Raw genomic sequence first — 26,154 nt, 5'->3', positions numbered from 1 at the left:
TAGCACATCACTGCATGCTCCCAGACAACAGACTCATTTCTGTAGCCTTTTAATTTAGCTTTGGGCCTTGCTCCCATAACATACGACGGACACTGCAGCCACTCTTGGGAGGCCCGAATGGGCTTCCTGGCTCAAAGCTAATGCCCTATGAAATTACATATGAACCTCAATTTCCAAACTCAGATAAACAATACCCCACAAAGTGAGTCTTTTAAGGTGTCCCACCCAGGCCACACGAGGCCTTGAGCGGGATCGTGAGCATAGGCTTTGGATCAGACCAAGTGGGGCTGGCACTTGTTTGGCAACTTACTCACTGTGTGACCCAGGGAAATTTGCTTATTTTGTCTCAGTTTTCTCATCTGTAAAGGGAGTAAAGTAATATGTAGTTATGGGGTTTTATGGATAATTATATGAGCTCCCTAAGTGCAAAAGGATTTGCCTGAGGTCTGGCACGCAGCAAGCTCTCGGGAACAGGAGCTGTGACTACCCTTCCAGGGAGAAGGCCACTGTGCTCTGGGTCCGGACATGGGCGCCTGCTGAGGTGGGAAAACAGGACGGGGGGAGAGGAACAGGGACTCAGAGCATTTCTGATAGGGGGAATAGCAAAGCGAAGGCATGGATAAATATGAAGTGTTGGCTGCAAGATTCCTGTAGAAGACCCCTTTCTAGATTTCCTGGGCAATCTTCTAGATCTCAAGGAGGGGTCCAGTTTCAGAAGCCTCCCCTTACTTTCCAGTGTCTGCTCAGCTCCCAGTTAGGCCCAGGCCAGCTGGAATGCTGAGGGCCAGGTGTGGCCTAGATGTGGCCACCGGCGGCTGGCCTTGTGTGCTTTGGGCCGGGCCCTGCTGCTGCCATCCATTCTAGCGCATTCCTGGGGTGCCGGGGGCACCATGCCATGTTCAAGCCCTGTATTCCTTTCATTGCAAACCATCACTCATGCTAACAAGTCATGACAGGCTAAAATTCAACTCAATTCACACTCGCAAGGATTTGTTAAGCATCTACAGTGTGTTAAATGCTGTGCTTTTGACTAGGGTGGGGAGACTTAATTTATCCAGGCCTCAGTTTACTCATCTGTTACCGATTTACTCTCTGTCAAGATTGGCCTCAATGGCCTCTAAGGGTTTTTATGCAGCTCCCCACCCCCCTTCTCTGCCACTAAGCTCTAAACTTACCTCAGTGAGCTTAGAATTTTGCTGGGATGGTCATTTTACTTTCACTGTGAGAAAATTTATATAAAACAAGATCTCACCAAGTATGCGTGTGGTACTAGCCATCAGCTTAACTCTGAGTTCAAAATAGTAGCTGTTCCGCTTGGTCAGCACGTCTGGTCACAATACACATATGAGTACCTAGCATGGGGTGAGCTTTTTGGATTTGGGCTGCACAGAACGCAGCCCCAAATCAAGCCTCAGATCACACACAACTTTGAATTGTGAGAGGCAACCGGGGGAGAGAACGTTCAGACACCACTTTCCTGCTGAGAGTCTGTGAACCCAGCATTTGCTCGACATGAAATTGTTAGAGGCGAGGGTTTTCTATTTCAGGTCTGATGGGAAGATTTCTATGTTTGGTGACTAATCACAGATGGATTGAGACGATTCGTTCCCATTCAGCTGCTTATGAACAAGCACAATTAGAAGTTGACAGCAAACACGCTTCACAAAAATTATCACATTTAGTGTGATTCCCATAATAAAAACAGGAGCAAGCACACGAGTCTTTTCAATTTACACAAAGAGCCCTGGGGTCTCTCGACAGTCACTGCCGATGCAATGTTTCTGAGTAAACTTTATTAGGAAAACAGATTGAAAACTCTTGAGGTTTAGTTAAATCTTGGTTTAAAACACACACACCCACCCACCCACCCCATGCACACTCTCACACCTTATTCTCTTTCTTTAGCAGAAGTGTTTGTATAAATACTATGCAGATATTAAAAGAAAGACGAGGCATGGAGGGTCCTAGTGTCCCTGTGTCCTATGTGCCCAGACAAGTGCCAAGTCTGGAAGGTGTTTCCTGGACATAGCCAGCTTCCAAGCTCATCATTACCAACACCCATTTGGGTACTATTGTAACTTAAGATGCCTCTTACACATCGTATCTGATTTATTCCTCATAACAAGCCTGAAAGATACAAAGCATTTTCTATGTCATTTTACAGGGAAGATCATATTCAGAAGGGAGCAAATAACTTATTCAAAATCACCCTACGACTATCTACTAGAGCAAGCGTGGAATCCCGAGATGAGCCTTGCCTCAGTTTTCATGTGCTTGTCTCTTAAGGCATCAGGGAAGCAAGAAATGGACACATAAATTATTCATTCTACAAATGTTGAGCAAATATTTATTGAGCATCTATGTTGTGATTGTCCCTTGGTAGGCATGGTGTATACAGCTGAGTGGTACTTTTTTTTTTTTTTTTAAAGATTTTATTTATTTATTTGAGACAGAGAGAATGAGAGACAGAGAGCATGAGAGGGAGGAGGGTCAGAGGGAGAAGCAGACTCCCTGCCGAGCAGGGAGCCCGATGCGGGACTCGATCCCGGGACTCCAGGACCATGACCTGAGCCGAAGGCAGTCGCTTAACCAACTGAGCCACCCAGGCGCCCCTGAGTGGTACTTATTTATTGTCTGTCTGCTCAGCCTTCTTTGGGAAACGGCCCCTAACCCATTTTATAATATTCCTGGTCCCTCTACTTGATTCGGTCAAGTGTGACTCCACCCTCCTGCCACAAAGGGTGGGTTCTGTCCCTGACCAGCCAATGAGAATTCGCTGCACACCCATAGCCACTCGTGATTGGGTCAGGCGTGAGCATGTGACTTCAAATGGGCCAATCTGAGTCTGCTGTAGGGCTTTTCCTTAGAATTTTCGGCAAAAACATGGACATCTTCCTCTGGAACTGCTGGGGACCGTTTGCCTTGGTGGGTGGGGGTATCTGAGGTTAGAGCGAAGAGAAAGCAAGTAGCACTGAGAGATGCAGAGTGCAAGAGCCCCGAGGGCTTCATTTGAACTCTGGATCCAGGGATGCCACCTGCTTTTCTCAGATTACACAGGCCCTGTTTTAAATTTAAGGTAATTGGAGTGATTCAAGAGATGAATAAAACAGAGAGGACTATTCCGGTTTACCAAATAGAGACAAGACAGACAATAAGCCAGTAAAGAACTAATATAATATAAAATTATATATGTATCTCTCATATATAATTTCAAACTGTAATATGTGTTATGAAGGTAAACGTAGGCAGAACATCTTTTCCTCACACAAAAATGCTATGGTCAGAAGAGGAAACTTTGGGCGCCTGGGTGGCTCAGCTGGTTAAGCGACTGCCTTCGGCTCAGGTCATGATCCTGGAGTCCCGGGATCGAGTCCCGCATCGGGCTCCCTGCTCGGCAGGGAGTCTGCTTCTCCCTCTGACCCTCCTCCCTCTCATGCTCTCTGTCTCTCATTCTCTCTCTCTCAAATAAATAAATAAAATCTTAAAAAAAAAAAAGAAAAAAAGAAGAGGAAACTTTAAGCAGGGTCCCAGGAGGAGGGGAATGATTTGTTAGGGGAGGTACCACTTATGTTGGATTTTGAGTTAACAGGAAGGATAATAATAACGATCTTGACCACAACAACTACCTCAACCATCACAACAGCTAATATTTATTGACTTGCTCTATATTAAGTGCTATCTTCAATTATCTCATTTAATTTCCACAAATCCTATGAGGTAGGAATTATTATATCTGTGTTTTCCTGATAAGGAAAACGAGAACAAGAACAATGAAGCAACTCACCCAAGGGCCATAGTGGATAAATTGCACAGCCAAGCTTGAACCAAAGACAGGCTCCAGAACTCATGCCCTCTCATTTCTAGGGTGGGTTGCCAGCAAAGACTGCAGTTGTGTTCCAGATGGGAGGTACGATCCAGAAACGTTCCATAAGAGGAATAAAAGGGGAAATCTGGGAGTGTCCTGGGGCTTATATCAATGCCGTTCTTTAGTATCTTAGTATACATCTGTTGACACAAAGCATTTATCCACTCCTGGCATATGCCTGGCACTGGATACAGAGTGTACGAGACTCAGGCCCGGCCCATAGGACCTCACCCCTCGCCATCTGGAGATAACACAAACAATTGAACACACATGCAACCCTGGGCTGGCTATAAGTTTAATTTCCCTTTGCTCCTTATTCAGGGCTCCCCTTGACTTCTCCCTCCTCTTCATCGCCCCTTATTTCTCATTTCTTACATCTTATTTCTCTTTCTGACTGGAGCTAAGTTGGAAATGGAACCTTTAGTGGTGGACAATTAGACAGTAAATCCCCCTGGCTTATGTGCCACTCGATCCATCACCCGCTATTTTGCTTTTCCATGAGTTACTAGGTGTGAATTACATACGAGCTGAATGTGAAAATCCAACCCTATCAAATGCAGACCTCTTTCCCTGTTCACTTTCCCGCACCCCTTTTACGGCACTGTTCTTATTCATGGCTGTTTCCTCCCCCCCAGCCCCCAGGTTTGACAAAAGCAGATTCTTCAAAACTGTCCTTCTGGGACTGTCTATTTCATTTTGAACTTGACACAAAATTACTATTTTTGACAGTTGAACTTTTCAGCATGCTTGATACAAATATTTTAATATCCTGTTACCTGAGCTGAGGGAGAGATAAAGTTTTACACCAGACACCTACAGTGGCAAGGGAATAAGGTTTCTGGTGACTGATTTAAAGGTACAGTAATAGCAAAATGGTTAATGAGCTAACCATGCTTGCTAGGGCAAAGGTCAACAGGGAAAGACAACCCGGTAACTCAGTCAGAGCTATGGGACCCACATGAGGGAATAAATGTGCCTGTCACACAGTGTAACAGTTTCTTCCCAAGTTTCTTCCCAGGGGGTTAGAAAGGAAAAAAATCACTTGACTTCTAGAATGCCTCTTGACTTACCCCAAGGGAGCGGGGGCAGGTGGAGAGATGCAAAAGTAGCCTGGGTAAGGAAGGCTCATGAGTGTTGGTGTGTTGGACGTGATGGCATGGCCACTGCTGTCACTGAAGAAGTGTCGTGGGTATGGTGGGTCACCTGAGTGGAAGAATAGATATCAACACGTTGGACATGACCTCAGGTTCATACGCTCAGCAACCTGGGAAAGGTGGGAGTGTCAGGTATGGGAAGGCAGAAATGGTGGCAGAGCAGAGCCTCTCGGAAACTGGAGCTGACCCCCACAGCCTTAGGAGCCCCTAGAGCAACACTGGCCGATAGAACTTTCTGGAATGATGGAAATCTTCTCTTCTACATTAATTTGGTAACCATTAGCTACATATAGTTAGTGAGCACTTAGAATGTGGCTAGTGTATCCGAGGAACTGAGTTTTTAACTGTATTCAATTTTAATTAATTTAAATTTAAGTTTAATTGCCACAAGTGCCTGGTGGTTCCCACATCGGACAGCACAGCTCTGAAATGGGGGAGCCTCAGAGGAAGTCTTTGGATGCTGGCTCAAGTTCTCCACCACTAATGGAACTCGGTTTCTCACATGTTTCTCTTTTCTCTCTGTCAGCTGGTGTCTTTGTCTTCTACTCGGGGATTCATTTTTCCACCTCGAGTTTCGGCTTACTCCTAGTTTCTGCACCTCCATTTCTGACTCCTGTGAACCATCTGCCCCCTGTACCAACAGTATTCATTTTCTGTGGCTGTATGGCAATACCACCTAAAACTCAGTGGCTTAAAATAACATACATGGGTCATGTCATGAGTTCCATGGGTTAGGAGTCCATAGGTCAAGTGTAGGCATGTCCTTTGCCTCAGGGCCTCACAAACTTGCAGTTGAGGTGTTGGCCACAGTTGCGGACTCCTCTCAGGTTTGAAAGGGGAAGAGTCTGCTTCCACACCTGCATGCTTTTTGGAAGAACTTAGTTCCTTGCAGATTTCTGTACTGAGAACCTTGATTTCTTTCTGGCTGTTGTCCGTAGGTTGCCCTCAGCTTCATGCCACGTGGGCCTTCCCAAAGGCCTGCTGGCTTCTTCAAAGCCAGCAAGAAAAACCTCCTCCCAAGATGGGTAGTACAGTCTTCTACATGTAATCATGTGGCCACATACACGAAATCACACACATTCTGTCACCTTTGCTGTATTTGGTTGATTAGAGGTAAGTCACAGATTCTGCCTATGCTGGGGCGTTGGCGGGGGGAGGGGTGGCTACACAAAATCATGAACACCAGCAGGTGGGTCATGGGCCATCCTAGAGTCGATCCTCCCCACCAACATTTCCAGTCTAAGATCTTACTGCGTTTGGCTCATTTTCTTGGTATTTCTGTGTTCAAGTTCCAGAAAAAAGAGTCAGCCCATCTTATTCCTTTGGACCTGCCTACCTCACACATGCCAGCAGGTCGGGTGGGCCACCTCTGAATTGATGAGCCTCGTCTAGGGGTGAGGTCCTCCGGTGAGCATGGCTGGGTCAGGCAGTGACTTGTGCACAAAGTCAAATGGGGCCATGCCCAGCAACGTGGGTCTGTGGTTGGGTCATGCCCTGCACACGTGAAAGGCACAGGAAATTGTACTACCTGAGTACAATTTCCCTGGCAGAGGCAAGGAAGTTTTTCTTTATTCTTCCTTTGCTCACAGCCTTTATCTGAGGTCCAGAGAGAAGAGGGGAGCTAGAGAGAAGGGACCCTTTGAAACCAGATCCAGTTACATTTCAGACAAATGAAAGGGAATGTTACTTTACAGAGTACAAAGTAACTTCACGGAATGCTTCATTCCAAAAGGAAAGAGGGCTAGGAATATGAATGGATTAGAAAATATAAATGACATAGTCATAAATTATGTCTATGAAAATAATCCGAATGATTAGCAATATGGGAACAGTTAAACAAATTATGGTAAATTAACATCATCGAATGTTATACAGCTTTTAAGAATGATTATATGAAAACCAAAGCAAGGTAGAAAAGTATTTTTGATCCAAAGCTATAAGAAAAACCTCAGAATACACAAATTCAAATGTGAAAAGATTACAACTTTGCAAAATTATATATGCATGGAATGAAGGCATGGAAAACATTTTATTAAAGTTTAGAAATAATGACTGGGGCACCTGGATGGCTCAGTCAGTTAAGCATCTGACTTGGGCTCAGGTCATGATCTTAGGGTCCTGGGATCGAGCCCTGTGTCGGGGCTCTCTGCTCAGTGGGGAGTCTCCCTCTCCCTCTGTTCCTCCCCCAACTCGTGCACTCTCCCTCTCTCCCTCTCTCCCTCTCTCTCAAATAAATAAATAAAATCTTAAAAAAAAAAGAAATAATGACTAAGAATAATAGCTAACGTTATTTGACTCGACCCTGTGCTAAATACTTTCCATGCTTTCAGGGGGTGGTCCCTGCTATTATCCTTAATTTACTGATGTGGAAACTGAGGCTTAAAGAGGTCAAATAACTTGCTCAACCGGAGGGAGGCATTTGCACTTAGGCACGATGCGCAAAGCACAGGGAGCCTCCAAGCTCTCCAGTGACTTGTGGAAAATCTGAAACCTAAACAAAACCAAAACAAAACAATGCATGCAGTTCAAATTCAAACTCCAACTTGCTAAATGTGGGATGAGACGTCCATAGAATGTGGCATGATATTCACTTTATTAAGTTTAGGATTCAGAAGAATGAAAGTTTCTCATTTTATAAGAATTCCTGATCGCCCAATAGTGATTGTGGCAAAATGATAGCCCATTAAAGATCAAATGAGCTGCTTTTGGCCAAATCGTTTCACCAGTGACATTAGAAAAATCTTTTCAAAAACTTTGGCACTTAGTACAGTGCGTGGGTACAGTTAAAAATATGTGATATGGCGTGGGATCTAAAGCCTATGAAAGTCTTGGAATAGCCCTGGCCAGAGCCCATGCTGACAGCTACTGTCTATTCTCCCTCTTCCCTGCAAAGAGAGGCTGGGATGTAGTTCAGCAGGGCGCAGCCCTTTGGGGCATTGGGACGAGGGGAGAAGGAAGACGACAGGGAAGAGGGGTGGGGGGGCACGGCAGGTAAGGGGGAGAGGTAACTCTTAGCGATCGGACAGTGGCCTCTGTGCATCACAAAGCTGACTCAGTATGATGTAATACCTGAGTTCTTATTCTTCTGCTCTTGTGAGGATACAAGCCGCGTGTGGGGGTGTGTGTGTGTGTTTGTGCACACGCGCACCCAGATGAGCACGTGATGTGGCATATGAGGGTGTTGCCCGCAGTTTTTGTCTGTGGCAGAATCATTTGAGGTAGGGTCCCTTCCCTTTTCTTTGCAATTACAGCGTTATGGGTCCCCATTTTTCAGCAGGTTGCAAACCCAAACTGTAGCAATCTGCAGAACCAATCCAGTGTGCTAAAGGGAATGGACCTGGGGACTGTCTTTAAATGGGGGGGGTTGCTGGTTATGGTGTAGTCCGCCCTGCCTGCTGGGTGGGCGCTTAGCAAACTACCGAAGCTTGCTTTCGTCTTTGTGGGCAACACCCGCATTTGAAAGCAAGTTTTCCCTGGGGCTTTGTTCTCTGTGGGAGCCACACTCGGGGGATTTTAAGGGTCCATCCCACCAGCACCCTCAGTTTTGGGGGGCACTTATCAGGGCAATAAGGCTCTCTCCTCGGGCAAGTGAGCCAGAAGACTTTGAATGCAAGTTGCTTGAGCTTTCATTAATAGATCCCCCCCCCCCCGCCTCCATCCTCCCTCAGAACGCTTTCGACCAAATACCAAAATAGCATTCTTGATTTACGGTGGCTTTTAAATATAACTTTTCATTAAGTTTGAAACAAGTTTATGAGAGGCCTCTATGCACCAGCTGTGAGGCATTTACGAGACCCGAGGCCAAGATAACACCCCTGGGCGGGGGCCTCTTCCATTTCTAGCCTTGCAAACTCATTTTTGATGACACCCTTTAAATAACATGCATGGCCAAGTTTTTGTTCCCATTCTGCCCAAGCACGGGGATCTCATTGTGAGAACTCCGGGCCATATGTTACTTGATCAGGGTAACGCGGAATAATTACTGGTCCATTGCACTTCATTACACCACTGTAATAGGTGGCGGGTCAATGTTTCAGCTACAGCTGCTCTGAACTTGAGCTGACATAGATACTGTGATAGGAAAGCACGGGGGGGCCCCCATGCAAATGGCAGAAATTAGCATCCAGTCAATAGGTTCTGAAATGTTATATGCCCTCAGCCCAGGACACCTGCTTCGGGTCTCTCATTTTCTCTTGGATACAATACGATGATCATAGAATAAATGAATCCTTCAACTTGTGTTATGCTTCATAAAAGGTCATTGAAATGCCAGAGAATGTTAAATACCATGAACGTGTTTGGAGAATGACATTCCGTAACACGTCATCTAGTTGTTTCTAATGGCCAGTTTTACTGGTGCAGTTGATATCTGCTTCTGTGTGTATCCAGTCTGTAGATGGCTTTTTAACATTTCCCTGTTACAAAACAACAATAAATGGTCCAGAGTTGTAAAAGGTTTACGGGGTGACCACATAATTTATCTTCCAAAATGGGAATAAAACAGAGTGATATTAATAATTACACTGGGACAAGGGACATACACCTGGACTGTTCCCAGAAAAAATGAGGCACCCACGACATAAGGCACAGCTATGATTTTTGTTCACTATCCTTTCCCTTACAGCCAAAGCTAGTGTCATCTGGAGATGACAAAGGTCATGAGCTTGGCCCTTCTCCCTGCTCCCCCAAATCCACCCCCCTCCACCATAGCCTGGGTGAAATGCATTCCACTGGCCCTTTTCGCCCTGTAATGAGTTGTTAACACAAGCCTGGAGCTTCTGAGAGAAATCTAGGATCAATACAGAGATTAGAGAGTCATCCTTGCATGTGGACATTTTCATGGGAAAACCTCACTTTGGAAAATACCATTATGGAAGTCGGAGAGAGAAGAGGGAGAGCCGTGGAAGCAGGAGAAGAATGAGCCTAGAGAAAGGAGAAGAACCAGCTTCATGGAAAATGAGAGAAGCGTTGACAGATGTTCACTGGATCTGGTGAGAAGAAGGTGTGGCTGCCAGCCTCCAAGATGGCTTCTAGTGGTTTCGCCTCCAGGTATCCAAGCCCTGTGTGGTTTCTCTCACGTCAACAGGGAAAGCTGTGTCAGGTATGGCTGAAATGGTAGAGTGTGACTTTCGAAACGGGGTCACAGAAGACATGGTGACTTCCATCATCAAGCTCTCCCTTTGATCACTCACTCTGGGGGAAGATAGTAGCCATGTCATGAAGAAGCTCAAGTAGTCCTGTGGAGAGGTCCTTGTGGGGAGGAATTGAGGGCTCTTGCCAAGGACAGTGTGAGTGAGCCATCTTGGAAAGAATACGGTTACGAGGAATATTCCTTTTAGGCTTCCCACCAGCAAAGTCCATGAGCTTCTTTTCAAGGGAAATAATCCTGTAAGATGTGACTAAACATATAACTTAAGACACCGCATGCAAAAATCTACCTTATTACCTTGTAGCCATACTTCTCATTTTCCAGGGAAATTGTTTGAGTCTCCTCTTAACTGGAGTCTCCCTCCCTCCACCCCAGCATTTTTCTGTAGATAAAGTTTTATGGCACAGACTAACCCATATAAAATGGACCCACAGCAATTTTTCTAAGTGGGTCAACTTATAACACAGGCCACCTGGAATTACTGGACAATGGCCAAATGGTATAAAACATTTTCGAAAAGACAACTGCAGTGTCATCACATGGTCTGAATCTGTTTGACTGAAAAAAAAAAAAAATGGAGGCATGGCTCATGGCCCTGCTGGAGTTTATTGATATTTCCTTCCTTTGAAGAATGCAAACTGCATGTGGCATTTGCGGGGTGAGCTGAGTTTTCTCTATTAGCTTCTCCAGACCCGGACCCTCCCTTTGCCCTGTGTTTCCTTAGCTAAATCACATCCCTTGATCCACTCGAAGTCATGAATTAGTAAAGAACCAACCAACTGCCTTATCTGGAGAAGCCTGTTTAATCATTCATGCCTGGCTCCAGGAAGGATGCCCTTTGGAGGGCTATTTCTTTCCTTTTTTTTCCCATTCCCCTCAAGGGTTGACCAAAACAAATGTTATCTTGTTCCCTGCCCCCAGGTACTTTTTTTTTTTTTTTAAATGCTTGGGCTCACAAATGAGAAAGAAAGGAAGGAAAAGGAACATCCAGGGGTGCTGTGTATAGCTGTATGGACTGTGCACTTTACAAGGCTTGCAGGAAAGGAGGGGAGTGCCGCTGAAATTCAGACCACGCTCCCCTTGTCCAAATGTGTGCTCTGGCCTGGAGCCATGTCCACTTAGAGGAGGGGAGGACACAAAGGCCCTGTCTCAGCTAACGTGGGTCCTGCCAACATTGTTTCTTTCCTCCTTCTTCTCTTTGACTTCCCTCCTCTTCACTTTAGCAAAAACCTGTATGAAGTCTCTTGTAATTTGTTTTTCTCCCTGAGGAGAGGTTAATTCTTGTAGCCATAATTCATTCACAGGAAATTAGACACAGGAGCATTGGGATGCCTGAGATAATTTAAAAAGCCCCTTTGAAGCCCTTTTCCTTCAGGTTTGGGAAAGTCTCTCTCGCCCCCTCCCCCATCCTCAATTCCCAAGGGGGCCTCACCCTAAGTGGGTTCCCTGTGTCAGGACTAGCATCCAAGGAGGGGCTGACTGAAGCAGGGCACCCACATTGGATGTCTGGGAGGAACCAGGTGTGAGTCTTCCCAGAGTCCCCTGCTCTTCCCGTCCTCAGACATTTCCTTCCATGGGTTTTAATCGAGTGTTTGAATGTTTTGGTGTTTGCCCAACGTGATGGGCCTTTCTTTCGGGTTGATACAGAAGCACTGCTTCTGCGTTATCCATTATCCACAAGGCCAGCGGACTAGAGTCCAGACTATTCACTAGTACTTGATGAAGGAAACTTTTCATCTCTTTCGTTCTGAATTGCGTAGCCAGAGCAAGGACAAGTCACAGAAATGTCAGATTTGAGTTTTATCCTGGTCCTCGTCCACCTCGTGGTTGGGCAAGATCCATGGACTGCTTTAGAAAGCTGCTGTATTTTGTTGTCTTCATGACGCTGTCTTTTCTTCTGGGAAGGGCAGCATTGTGGAGAATGGCCTAGAGTTCATTCCTCATTGTAATTTTTCTAACGGGCTTGGAAGCACGAAGGGGCTTGAGTATGACCAGTTTCTGGGAACAAACGGTACCAGGAGGGGAGCCCAGGTCTGTCTCAGTGCTAAGTCTCCCTCCTCATCTCTACAGCACATACCAGAGCAGACACGCAAACTTGAAACCCCAGGTGAGGTTGCTGCATTTCGCTTGTTCCGACAGGTCAGCCTCCCCCCGCCCCCTGCTCAACCCCCCGTTTCCCTGTTGTGACCAGAGCTACTCTGAGCACAGGAATTGCCTTCACAAAATGCTTGTTATCTTGCGCACCACGATGTAGTAACAGTGATGGATTACTTTAGTCTATAAACCAGTATCTAAGGTTGTGCTGGCTTGAAAATGTTCTTTGTTGGCTGGCCTTTGTAGTTTCCCATCTCTTTTCTAAAATGACGGCTGGGGAATTATTCTTACAAGTGCTCAAGGACATCCAGACAATATAGCAGTAGTTAGTGCTAAAAATATGAGCTATCAAGCCTTGAAAAGACATGGAAGAAAACTCAATGCATATTACTGAGTGAAAGTAGTCAACCGAAGAAGACTACATACTGTACAGGTCCAACTCTATGACGTTTTGGAAGAGGCAAAACTGTGGAGACAATAAAAAGATCAGCCGTTGCCGGGGGTGGGATCTGGGTGAGGGATGAACAGGCAGAGCACAGAGGATTTTCGGGCAGTGAAAATACTCTGTATGATATAATAAGGGAGCCATGTCATTAGACATTAGTCCAAGCCCACAGAATGTGCAACACCCAGAGTGAGCCCCAAGGTAAATTCTGGAATTTGGGTGATTAGGATGTATCGATACAGATTCATCCTTGGTAATAAATGTCCCATTCTGGTGAGTGATGCTGATAATGGGGGAGATGGCATGAGGCATTTTACTGTAAACTTAAAACTTCTCTAAAAAATAAAGTCTTAAAAAAAAAGAAAATGTGTTCAAGAGACTAAAGCTCAAGGACATCTACATGATGACTCAGCCATCCATACCTGAGTGTATAACGAGAGAAACAAGTGCTTATGGTCGCTAAAAACAGATATAAGAACGTTCACAAAAGTTTTATGAGTAAGCGCCAGAAGCTGGAAACAACCCAAATGTCGACTGAAATGGTGCTAGAGTTATAATGTGGAATAGTACCCAGCACTGAAAGTGACTCAGTTCCAGCTACATGCAACAAGTCAGAAACGTCTTGCAGATGTACTGCTGAGCAAAAGAAAACAGATGTTATAGACGATGTACAGTATGATTCCATTTACACAAAGTTCAAAAACAGGGCAAAGTGATGCATGATGGACCAAGTCAAACTGGTGGTTACTGACTGGGGATGGGGCACGAGGGGGACCGCTGGGTGCTGGGAACATTCTGTATCTTGATCTGGTTACCTGGGTGCATGCATACGTAAAAACCTATCACTTGAGATCTGTGCACCATTAAAAAAAATAAAAACAATTAACAACAGAACACACAAGGGAATGGGGTTGTGGAGAGTGGGTGCTGGCTCCTGCCCGTTGACCCAAGGTCTCTGAGGATACCCCTTGCAGAGCCCTCCCACTACATTCTTCTGAAGTCACTTCTGACCCAGAGGGCAGCCTTGATCTATCAGGAATGGATGTAATCAGTCATGCTGCTAGGGATCCAGCATCTGGGGTGCCTGTGGCTCATTCTTAGTGTCTTCATTCCCATTGACTCCTTGCTCATGTCATTTTTGCTCATGAGCAGATTCCCAATGGACTTGCACCTTTGCCTTGAACCCAGGCCCACCGCTGGGGACATGGATGCCATGCCTTTCTCTTACTAGCATCTTCTTCCCAGATGCCTGAACCATATCTTCCACACCTCTAGTTATGAGGTATCGGAGGGACTGATCTCCATGTCTGTGTGTCTGAGGGACTGATACCTCCATGAGGTATCAGAGGGACTGATCTCCATGCTGCTAGGGATCCAGCATCTGGGGTGCCTGTGGCTCATTCTTAGTGTCTTCATACCCAATGACTCCTTGCTCATGTCATTTTTGCTCATGAGCAGATTCCCAATGGACTTGTACCTTTGCCTTGAACCCAGGCCCACCGCTGGGGACATGGATGCCATGCCTTTCACTTACTAGCATCTTCTTCCCAGATGCCTGAACCATATCTTCCACACCTCTAGTTATGAGGTATCGGAGGGACTGATCTCCATGTCTGTGTGTCTGAGGGACTGATACCTCCATGAGGTATCGGAGGGACTGATCTCCATGTCTGTGTGTCTGAGGGACTGATACCTCCATGAGGTATCGGAGGGACTGATCTCCGTGTCTGTGTGCCCTGCTTATGAGGACCCCCATTCCCTGGAGCTTCCTGATATTGTGTCCACTGCCTGGTTGACCACCCCCTTCATTATTGACAGGTCCTCCTGACACCAACAGATTGGACCTCTGAGAAGCAACCCTACTGGTGGGTCACTTCACTTACCCATTGGCCCCAGCTTCCTCTCACTCCCTACTGGGTCATGTTGACGAACCCCCAGTCCTGCGGCACACTCGCCAACAAGGATCGGGACAGTTCACTCCCATCAGCTGCTGTGTTTCTGATATGCCCATATTGGACAGAATACTCAAGGAAACCCAAATCTGTCTTCAAACACCGTAAGACCTAGAGTACAATGGACAATGAGACATTTTAACACTTTCCTTTGAGCTCTTTCTCGTGGCATTTCTTTGGAGAGGAAAAGCTATTTCGCAACTGCCCATTAACTGTTAATGTTTTGAGGTACAGTGGGAAAAAGAGAAGGGTGAAAAGATAAGGGGGTAATGTCTGTGAGACAGTCAGCCTGAAAGGTTCACCACAACATGAACGGTTTCAAGCGTGTTCGATCTGTTTCTATAATTTTGTTATTCATGAGACAAAAGGGGAGCGAGAGAGCAAAGGAAACACAGCCACTTAGGAGATGGATGGAGCCCACAAAGAGAAACTAAGCCACAGAATACAGCAAAAGAGCAGAGCACTATAGGCAGAAAAATTACATCTGGGTTATTCTACTTAAATGGAAGAAACATAAATCACACCAAGGACTCATAGCAATGTGCATTGGAGAAATAATGGACAGACCAGCCTGGACTGCCCTCTTTCTTGTTCACTGAGTTGAATCCTACGCCTCCTGTGTGATCCGGCAGGAGTCCCAGGAGCCAGTCATGGTCCGGTCTTCCTGCTCAGTCCTGCCCGGTCCTGTCTAGTCCAGCCCTGCCCACTGTGGTCTTGCCCCTGCTCTGCTCTCTCTAAGCCATCACATTCTGCCCCTGCTGGTATCTGCTCATCATAACCAGTGGTGGTTATGTTTGAACATGCCTTTGTCTTAGCTTCTGTCTCAGACTGCAAGCCTCTTGAAGGTTCTTTTGTCTTTGTACCTGTCTTCAGTGCTCTAGGCTAAAATCCTTATGTGTAGCAGGTGCACAATATACTCGTATACTTGGATATACTCATATATGTGTTGGTTGATTAATTTCAAATACTTGTGATGGAATTTTCTCTGCAGTTGGGACAGTGAGCAGGAGTTCTGCATGCACAGCACTTTGGAGGTGGATGGTTAATTATAACTGAGTCAGCCCCTGTAGGACCGCATTTGGACAAGCACATCCATTTACAGCAACTGTTTCTCTTAAAATACCTTCAGTAGATTGATAAAAAACCAATGCAACATGTTCAGAGATTTTCAATAGTAAATATTTTTGTCTAGATTTCTCCAATTAAGTACATCTGGAGGGTCACTGAGATTTGACAGCCAGTGCCTTATACCCAATGAGGATATGACAAAAATCAGTGATCTGGGCATTCACCTATTCTTTTCAAACATCACAATTCTCTTTGAATAAGAAGTAGAAGAAGGGCTGATCTGTATGTATGCCATATTCTATCTGGGTTCTAAAATTTTGATAAATCAGGAATATCCAATTTTTCTCCTAGGCCTACAAATGCTGACATTGAGTCCATCCATTTTTCAACTTGGATGGTCGACCTTCGTCAACGTGACCTAGGAAGAAAGGATGTCTAGCCTATGTTAAATTCTAGACATGAGTTACACGTTGTGTTCATTTCCCATGAATGAGGCAGTGAACATAGAACCTTTTTTTTTTTTGCTTGCATTTCCTCATCTATAAAATGAATATAATAGAACTAATATCCAAGTGTTATGAGGATTAAATCAGGTAATATGTGTAATATGTAGCCTTAGATTGATGACTCATGCATGGGAAGCATTACATGTGTTGAAAAAATACAAATAAAACAAAGTTCATTCTCACAACAATGCTTTGTGACAGGTGTTTCCAAAAGCCCTTCTAGCAAAAATAGTTAAAAATCAGCTGATTCATTTGTTTTCTATCCTTAGATTTATAAACAGAGGATATCATCAAGCAATCTTCTTGAACGCTTGGTGGCAATTATTTGTACAGCCTGGCAGTCTCAACTTTATTTGTTTTGAATAAATAAATATAATTATATCCATTCTCAGGCCCCTAGGAAACATTTTCCCAGCACTAGGAGTGAAAAGATACACCACCATCTTTTTTTTTTTTTTTTTTGTAACTAAGTCAGTTTCACACTGACAAAGGAGAAGCTTAGCAGAACTGGAAAATGTCTTAAAATATTAATTATGTATTACTGAGTTTCATAAATTTTTTAATTTTCTGAAAGGCATTAATAACAAGAACTCATAATGACTCAAGGGAAACAATGACACATTTGCATTTTATTAGTTAAAATAAATGCAATAATACTTCAGTTATCTGCTTGTCACTGGATACAGGCCATTTAATGTGTGTACATTTTCCCAACACCTAAACCTTGGTCTTTTGATTGTAAAAACTTTGATCATTTTAACTTATAAAAATATGATAAAAATATATAACCACTCACTTTCTCTTATTCAGACCATATTAAAATACAAAAAAAAATGCTTAACATCATGTTAGGTTTTTTGTATGGGAAGCAAGAATCAACATTTACTTTACTAAATAGTATTACATTGACATGTTCAGATATTTTGAGGCATGGAAGAACCTTTTTCTCTTTCACTGAATGACCTCACAATTGCTGTGTTGGAATTTTATATTTTTTATTAGCTCACAGAGCACTGTGGGGCTGTTGGGTTTCGCTTGTGAGGTACCAGTTACTGAAAATGATTAGAACTAGTTTTTGGGGATTGAGAAAAAGACAAAGTAGATCCAGCAGGCATTTTTTTTTAATACGTTTCTTTTCTTTTTTTTAAATTTTTTAGTGTTATGTTAATCACCATACATCATTAGTTTTTGATGTTCCATGATTCATTGCTTGCGTATAACACCCAGGCCTCCATGCAGAACATGCCCTCTTTAATACCCATCACCAGGCTAACCCATCCTCCCACCCCCTCCCCTCTAGAACCCTCAGTTTGTTTTTCAGAGTCCATCGTCTCTCATGGTTTGTCTCCCCCTCCGATTTCCCCCCTTCATTCTTCCCCTCCTGCTATCTTCTTCTTCTTCTTCTTCTTTTTTTTAACGTAAAATGTATTATTTGCTTTAGAGGTACGGGTCTGTGATTCAACAGTCTTGCACAATTCCCAGTGCTCACCATAGCACATACCCTCCCCCGTGTCCATCACCCAGCCCCCCATCCCTCCCACCCCCCCACCACTCCAGCAACCCTCACTTTGCTTCCTGAGATTAAGAATTCCTCCTATCAGTGAGGTCATATGATACATGTCTTTCTCTGATTGACTTATTTCGCTCAGCATAACACCCTCCAGTTCCATCCACGTCGTTGCAAATGGCAAGATCTCATTCCTTTTGATGGCTGCGTAATATTCCATTGTATATATATACCACTTCTTTATCCATTCATCTGTCGATGGACATCTTGGCTCCTTCCACAGTTTGGCTATTGTGGACATTGCTGCTATAAACATCGGGGTGCACGTACCCCTTTGGATCCCTACCTTTGTATCTTTAGGGTAAATACCCAGTAGTGCAGTTGTCCAACAGGCATTATAAAGTTTTATACTTATAACCATCTACTCAAGAATAAGAGCAGGTGTTGCTAGTGATTAAAAGGAAGGGAGAGGGGGTCAGTAGGAGGAAGAGTGCCAGAGAGCATCCGGGAACTTTTCTTTCCCACCTGAGACTGGTGTAAGATGGAGGCTGAGCCTGCCCGAGAGCTGGGAGGGCTAATGGATACAATGAAGTGTTCTGGAAAGACTGAGCCAGAGGACATAGACTCGGTTCCAGAGAACACATTCTGGGTGCTGGTGGGTGCACACACGGAGGGCCTTCTCCGGTGACACCACCCAGGTTAGGAAAATGACCCAGCCTTCTCCCTCCCTCTGGAGGAGGATCCAAACCAGTGAAAACATTTTTGATGTTTTCACCAAAAATAATAGACTTGCTTGGGAAATTCAAATTTTCCCAACCAGTCTGATATGGCTGCTCACTAAAGTTATTATTGATCGGGCTGAATTTTAGAAGTTGAAGGCAGTGATGCCTTTGAGCTAGAGAAGAAACAAAAACAACAGAGGAATGGCAAAGGGCTCTAAGTAGTCTAAGAAAAATTCTGGGCAACTAATCTTGTTGCGTTCCACTCGTGACGTTTAGTTAGCAAGGCCAACCTGGTAAGGCTTGATTGTTGCTCTGGGATGCTTGGCCATGTATTTCTTCTTGTCTCTCATACTTGTCCTTGGCTTTTCCCAGGCCTCAGAACCGATCCTCCTATGCCAGGAGCCCACAGACATTACTGGTGTCCTCCAAATTGTCTTGCACTGCAAGTAATGATTTCAGGCATGTTTTTGGGAGACATACAAATATAAGGGGGGTTGATTTTGACATTCATTTTTATTGTTTTGGTATTGTGATTATTATTATGGTTTTTCCTTGTATATGGTCTAATAACTTCCCAAAGCACCCCCACAGTGTTAATTTCTTAGCATGCGGCAACCGCTTGGGGGTAGAATCAGCCACCAGTCTTCTCCTCAACCCCCCCAGAGAAGGAGGCAGGGTAGTTTCATAAGAGGAGATTTTGCTAAATCTATTCCAGGCATCCGCTTCTGTGACCATATCAGAGCTTCACGACAAAGAAACTTTGCCAGATATTGAAATCCAATTAACTGTTATAATAATGCTAATAGCTAACATGTGCTGAGCATTTATATGGTAGCAGGCATTGCTCTGAGCATTAGATGTGCATTAATTTATTGAGTTCTCCAACAACTCTGAGGTGCTAGTGTGACCTGGTCCCAGAAGAGGAACAGAGGCTCAGAGCAAGCAAGCGGCTTGCTTGGGGTCACAGAGCAAGCACGGGCAGAGCCCTGGGCCTGCCCTCTTGCTCTTCATCATGTCTGTTAGGAGGTGACTTGTGTCTCAAAATTCAACTAGTCCAAAACAGAGGCAAGAACCCAACTGTATGCTCAAATTGCCTCGGGTGAGAGGAGAGGTGGTCCAGAGAGTATATTAAACTTCATGCACTTTATTCCATGTCCATAGGATCTTCCTCAAGTGGAAGCTTGTACTTTGCTGGAGTGGAGGATGCAAGACAAGGTGGATTGCAGGATTGCCCTGCAAAGGCAGGGATTCTGTATGGAAATGACATGTATGTGAAAGAAGCCACTCTTAAAGACCACATATTGCACGATTCCATTTATAGGAAATGTCCAGAATAGGCAATCCACGGAGACAGGAAGTACATTAGCAGTTGCCAGGGCCTTGGGGGAGGGGCAGATGGGGAAGCGGGAATGACTCCTGGAGGGTAGCAGTTTCTTTTGGGGGTGATGAAAATACTCTAACATTGACTGTGGTGATGGTTGCTCAACTCTGTAAATATACTAAAAGCCATTGAAACGTACACTTTAAATGGGTGAATTGTATGGTATGTGAGTTATATCTCAATAAAGTAGTTATTAATAATAAAAAAACTCACGGAATGTTGAGTCTGACCCCAACTATCTCCAGGCAGAGGCAGCTCGAGAAGACAGGGGCATGCACCTGCGGATTTCATAAAATTTGCTTATTAGGGGGGAGAAATGGCCGATTAATTAAACGTATATAAATAATTCATGTTGATCATAAAAAATTAAAAACACCCATAATCTTGACACTTAGACATAATCATTGTTAACATTTTTGGGTTTATCCTTGAGAATTTTTTCTATGCATTTATAAGGTACATGGAGACACCGGATCATGCTACCCCTATTGTAATTTGCTTTTCTCATTAAACAACACTGTGTCATGGAGGTTCTCCAAATGCGATGCCTGCCATTGGCATCAATATCATCTGGGGACCCTGAAATGTGAAATCTAGAGGCCCCGTGCAGGCTTCCTGAATGAGAAGCTCTGGGAGTGGGGCCATGAGTCTTGCTTTAGTGAGCCCTCCAGGCGATCCTGATACACAGTCAAGTGTGAAAACCATTGCCCTGCCTTAACTGTGTGTGCGTGTAAATACATGTGGATTTCTGTCATAATTTTTAACGATTGATATTCCAATTTTTGGCTACTGTAAGTAATGCTGCAAAGATCATCCTTGAGCTATCCTTGTGCACTTTATTTTTTTCCCACACAAAGCATAGGTCATTTATTATTATTATTATTATTATAATTTTTTGGCCCTCGACTAGTACATAGATGGCTTCTCTTCACTCTTTGGGTTGATAATTTTCTCTAGGTTGCTGCTGATGATATGATAAAGCTCAGCATAGGAGGCCCTCAGGTCCAGCACCATGGCCCTGAGCTCTCCATAGGCTGCCTCATCTTGCTCATGCATCAGGACCCCGTAATCCATTACATGAGTCCCCTTAGAGGCCTTGGCCACAGCATCCCCGCATTCAGAGATGTACTTGGAAATGGTTGTCTGGAAGCATCTACTTTTGTCTTGATTGCATTTACCCTCTCCAGCACCTTCTCCTGGATTGCCACCCCAAAGTCATTTCCATTCTCAATCTTGGGGATCAGGTGCTGGATCCGTGTGATCACCAGAACGCATTTTTCTTTGAGAGTCCAGACTTCTGGCTTAACCAGGGCAAGTAGGGTGAGAACCTTCTCATTTCCAGGGAGAAAGCCACACTTGGGAACTTCTTTCTTTTCCTGCTTATCTGTTTCCATCTCATCATCCTTGGGTGGAGGGTCTGGGATGGGGATGTCCAGTGGGGTCTGGAGAGAGGTCAGGTCAGCAACATTGAGGGAGTCCTTTTGCAAGAGTTGATTCAGGTGTATGATTTTCTGTGGCAAGAAACTGTAGAGGAATTCCTCTGCCTCCTGGAAAAGACTTTGCCTGAAGACATCCACCTGCTTGTGGGCTTCCCCGCTCAGGTACACCCCACAAGGCTTGGCCATGTTGCTCCAGTTGCAAGATCTCCGGTCTCTCCTTGCACACTTTAATTATTTCCTCTGATACATTCCCAGAAGTGTACGCACTGGGTCAAAGTCTAAGGCTTTAGATATTTATTTTCAAATTGCCCTCAAAAAAACCTTCTTAATTTACATCCCTACTTCCAAATAAGAGAATGTGTATATTTTTGACAATTCTGGCCATTCTTTTTTTAAATTCATCATAATACAAGAAGTAAAAAGGTAGGCCATTGGGTTTTAGTTTATATTTCTTTGATTACTGGTAATACTGAACCTTTGTATGTGATTATTGACTATATTTCTTCATTTGTGAATATCTTGCTTAAGCCTATTGCCCAAATTTCTATGGAATTTTTCATATATATATGTATATGTGTATATACATATATGTATACATATATATATATATATATATATTTCTGGTAGAATTTAATACATTGTCAAGTAGTAAGAATACTAACCCCTGAATATCACATATGTTGAAAATACATTTTCTGGTTTACTTGCCTTTTAACTTTCCTAGTTGTTTTTTTTTTTTTCTGTTTAGAATGAGCTTAAAATTTTAATATAAAATTTTATTTTGGTGACATTCTTTGAAAGGATTTCCCATCTGGTTTTATATAAATATTTATGTATTTTTTCTTAGTACTTTTACATTAAATTGTTTAATACGTATGGAATTTATGTTCCTGTAAATTGTCTTTTGTTTCCAAATGGTTGTCCCTAGATTCTTTATTGACTAGTCCTAATTTTCCTGCTTGATCTGAAATTCTAACCTTATTATATATACATTTTTTTAATGGCTTGGGTCTGCTTTTGAATTTCTTGGTCTATTTAATTAATCTGTTTCTATTGGAGTCAGTTTTGATTATCAGAATTCTAATACATTTTAATAATTGGAAGGACAAATACTCTCTCTTCATTTTTTTTTCTTCCCCCAGACTTTTTTCCTGGTTATTCTCACATATCATATAGTGTTCAAATACACTTTAGTCAAGTTTGAAAAGAAGTATTAGAATTTTGATTTGAATTACATTAAATTCATAGCGTGATTTGTCAGTGTCAATATCTTTAAATAGAACGTCTATCATGGAACATGTTATGTTTCCCACAATTATTCAGATATCCTTTTGTCTTTTGTTTGTTTAAAGATTTATTTATTTATTTATTTAAACTCTACACCCCAAGTGGGGCTTGAACTCACAATCTCAAGATCAAGTCACACGCTTCACTGACTGAACCAGCCAGGCGCCCCAGATATCCTTTTGTCTTCCTGAGTAGAGTATATAAGTTCTTTTCATATAGATTATAGTCATTTTATGGGAAGTTCATTTCTTTTATTATTTATTTATTTATTTTTTAAAAGATTTTATTTATTTGAGAGAGAGAGAATGAGAGACAGATAGCAAGAGAGGGAAGAGGGTCAGAGGGAGAAGCAGACCCCCCCGCTGAGCAGGGAGCCCGATGTGGGACTCGATCCCGGGACTCCAGGGTCATGACCTGAGCCGAAGGCAGTCACTTAACCAACTGAGCCACCCAGGCGCCTGGGAAGTTCATTTCTAAGCATTATATATTTACGACTGCTATGCAGCGCATATTTTCTAAGTGGTTATGGACACATTATTGATTTCTGTAAACTAATTTTATAACCATCCACCTCATTGAAGCCTCTTATCAGTTCTAAGATTTTCTCATGGGTTTTCCAAGTAGGACAGCAATGATGATTTTTTTCTCTGCAGTCTCCAGCCTTTATTCCTGCTGTTTCGTACTTTTTTCTATTGTATTAGCTGGTGCTTCCAGAACAATGTTAAACAGTCATTACAAGTAGGCATCTTTGATCTCTTCCTACCTATTCATGGCAATGTCTTCCATTTTACAGTTAATCATGATGCTGGCTGTTAGTTTAAAAAAGCATATTTTATATATCTGCACATGTATACATACACATACACATATATACACATCCATCCATCCATCACATCTGTTAGTAGCCTACATTCTTGGTTTACTAAGACTTTTTTTTATTTTATTATATTTTAAAGATTTTATTTAATTTGTCAGAGAGAGAGAGGGAAAGAGCAAACCAGGGAGAGTGGCAGGCAGAGGGAGAAGCAGACTCCCCACTGAGCAGGGAGCCTGATGGGGGCTCCATCCCAGGATCCTGGGATCATGACCTGAGCTGAAGGCAGACCCTTAACCGACTGAGCTACCCAGGCGTCCCTAAGGTTTTTTTTTTAAAACATACACATTACATTTTATCAAATGTCCTTTCAGGATCTCTCAAGATGATAATGTATTTTTCTTTCATGGCCTTATTTCACAATTATTGTCAAATCAACATTAATTGAGCATCTACTATGTTACCATTTTACTAAAAACAAAAACAAAACCAAAAAAACATAGACACAGAGACACATCAGAAAAGCTAAGTTGTTTGGTTCCCCAGATCTGAGCAGATAGGAGCTGCCAAAGAGAAAGAAGTGATGGCTGGGGAGACTCGGGTGTGGTCATGTAGCCATGGTCAGGAAACGCCAAAGGTTCCACCCAGACCCTGTATCTCGGCTGTTCACATCCTGGTTCCTCATTGAGATCTCTTCAAGGATCTCTTAAAACAAAACAAAACAACAAAACAAAACAAAACAAAACAAAACAAAGCTTGAGCCTACTAAAACTGTGTGTGTGTGTTTGTGTGTTGGGGGGCAGGGGGTGTAAATCAGGCATCTGGTTTGATAGCCAGAGTGGCTAAAATGATGGTGCAATTGAACGGACGATGTCCTCAGCGTCCCTGCAGGGTGTGCTGTTAGCTAGTTATTTTACCAAATTGGGGCGGCTCAAGGTTGCTCAGGGATATTACTATTATTATCGTTGCTATAATTATGAGGTTGATCCATATGAAACTACCATTTTTATCGGCAAAGCATGGTCAACTATATGATCTGACCTAACGTAATTAATAATGACCATTTATTATCTATTATATATCAGCAATTGTATCTGTATTTTCTACAGGCCATTTCGTTTTGTTTCTATAACAGCTCCGTGAGGTAGGGGCTATCATCCCAATCTACAGATGAGAAAACAAGCTCAGAGAAGTTAAGAAAGTCCTTTAAAGTCACACAGCGAGTAAGTGGTAGAGCCAGGAGACAGATTCAGGTCAGTCTGACCCCAAATCTCTCTCTTTTTCTTTGACAACAGGACTGTCTTAGGTCTGCTTCATTTACTGGTTCTCCCTGGCGGCACACTGGCCCAGAGGGGGAGTAAAGTCTGCTCATTCCAGTCCCTGACAGGAGAGGGGTGTGTGCACTGTGGAAATTTGATAGCTTCCGTCCTGTGGAGCAGGGGCTTTCCAAATGTGGTCTGCAGACCCACAGCATCACCTGGGAACTTGTTAGAAACGCCAATTCTCACCCCACCCCAGACCTCCCGAATTAGAAACTCCAGTGGATGGGGCCAGCGATCTGTTTTAAGAAGCCCTCTGGGTGATTGTGATGCGAGCTAACGTTTGAGAACCCTGCCCTGGGTAACCGTAATGACTGCTAACTGGTACTGAGAACTCACTCTGCACCAGATCTGAACCCGTCTGGGCGTCCTTACAAGGTAGGGGTTTATGATCAGCATAATTCCTACTTCTGCAGAGGGTGAATGGATTGCCTGAGGCTCTGCAGGGAGCAGATGGTTGAGTCTGGGTTCGAACCTGGCCCTTCAGAAAGAGCTGATGGCCTTTACCACTGTGTTCAGCCACCTTCTGCTCATCACGTGAAGCCCGCGGTGCCTCATTCTCTGCGGAGTGTCTTCAGCAAAAGGTGGATGGAGAAGAGATGGTGCTGATGATGTAGGACCAGGGCTTTGGAGGAGCTCGTCTGTCATGGGCATCCTTCGGATGGGGAAGAAAGGGAGCCATGGTTGTGGCATACAAATTTCCATTGAGGATCCTGGGGCATTACAGATAAGGTGTCCTTGTTTTCCTTCCCACAGGTCAGATGCCTTTATTCAGTTCCTTTGCAGCAACTGCACTTCATCTGCAGAATGCCCAGTGCGAGTCGGGGGCTTTGTAGGTTGAGGGTCTTACTGGGGATTATCGTAAGGCAAGAATACTGGTGATATTGTTTGCAGAGCCAAGGAGGAAAATCAGACCCGGGTGGAGGATTTATTTTTCCTCCATAAAGCTGACAGGGGGCTCTTCGAAAGTTCACTGACTGTGGCGCTAAGTCTCTCCGTTTGGAAACACTCCTGGATGGATGGACAGATTCCCAGCTAATACTGTGCACACCCCTCTATCACCCAGCATCCAATTCCCAGCAAATTTTGCAATATAGTGACAGTAATGGAAAGCAAAATGATCTCTAAATAATGGTTTAAGATGGCTACTTGATAAAGGGCACTGCAATAATTATGATCAATGGAGCATGGATTCAATATATATTGCCCATTTAGATGCACCAGATTAGCTTAACAGCTTTCTTTAATGTTCTGAGTATTTTGTGTGTGCGCTCGTCTGTGTGTGTGAGTGTGTGTGTGTGTATGTGTGAGAGAGGGAAGAAGGAGAGAGAGAAGAGAGAAGGGAGGGAGGGAGGGTGAGGCAGCCTGCAAGCTGCTATGAGCATTACTTGGCTTCCTATTGATCAATGTGGTTGCGGTGACACAGCGCTGAGCAAAGGAAATTGAGATTCA

The 26,154-nt window shown here is 43.8% G+C and overlaps 1 pseudogene across 1 annotated transcript; it reads right to left on the bottom strand.

Annotated features, from left to right (window-relative positions):
* Positions 1 to 20,745: 20,745 nt before the first annotated feature.
* LOC123845567 (proteasome activator complex subunit 2-like) lies at positions 20,746 to 21,472 on the bottom strand (annotated as a pseudogene). The gene has a single exon (XR_006791064.2). The product of XR_006791064.2 is annotated as a proteasome activator complex subunit 2-like (transcript).
* Positions 21,473 to 26,154: the final 4,682 nt, after the last annotated feature.

The sequence above is a fragment of the Mirounga angustirostris genome, unplaced genomic scaffold (assembly GCF_029215605.1).
Source record: "Mirounga angustirostris isolate CCGP_5_RB_7025 unplaced genomic scaffold, mMirAng1.0.hap1 SCAF_6, whole genome shotgun sequence".
NCBI classification, from domain to species: Eukaryota; Metazoa; Chordata; class Mammalia; order Carnivora; family Phocidae; genus Mirounga; species Mirounga angustirostris.
Note: the sequence above shows the minus strand (reverse complement) of the source record. Positions and strands in the feature narration are given on the sequence as shown.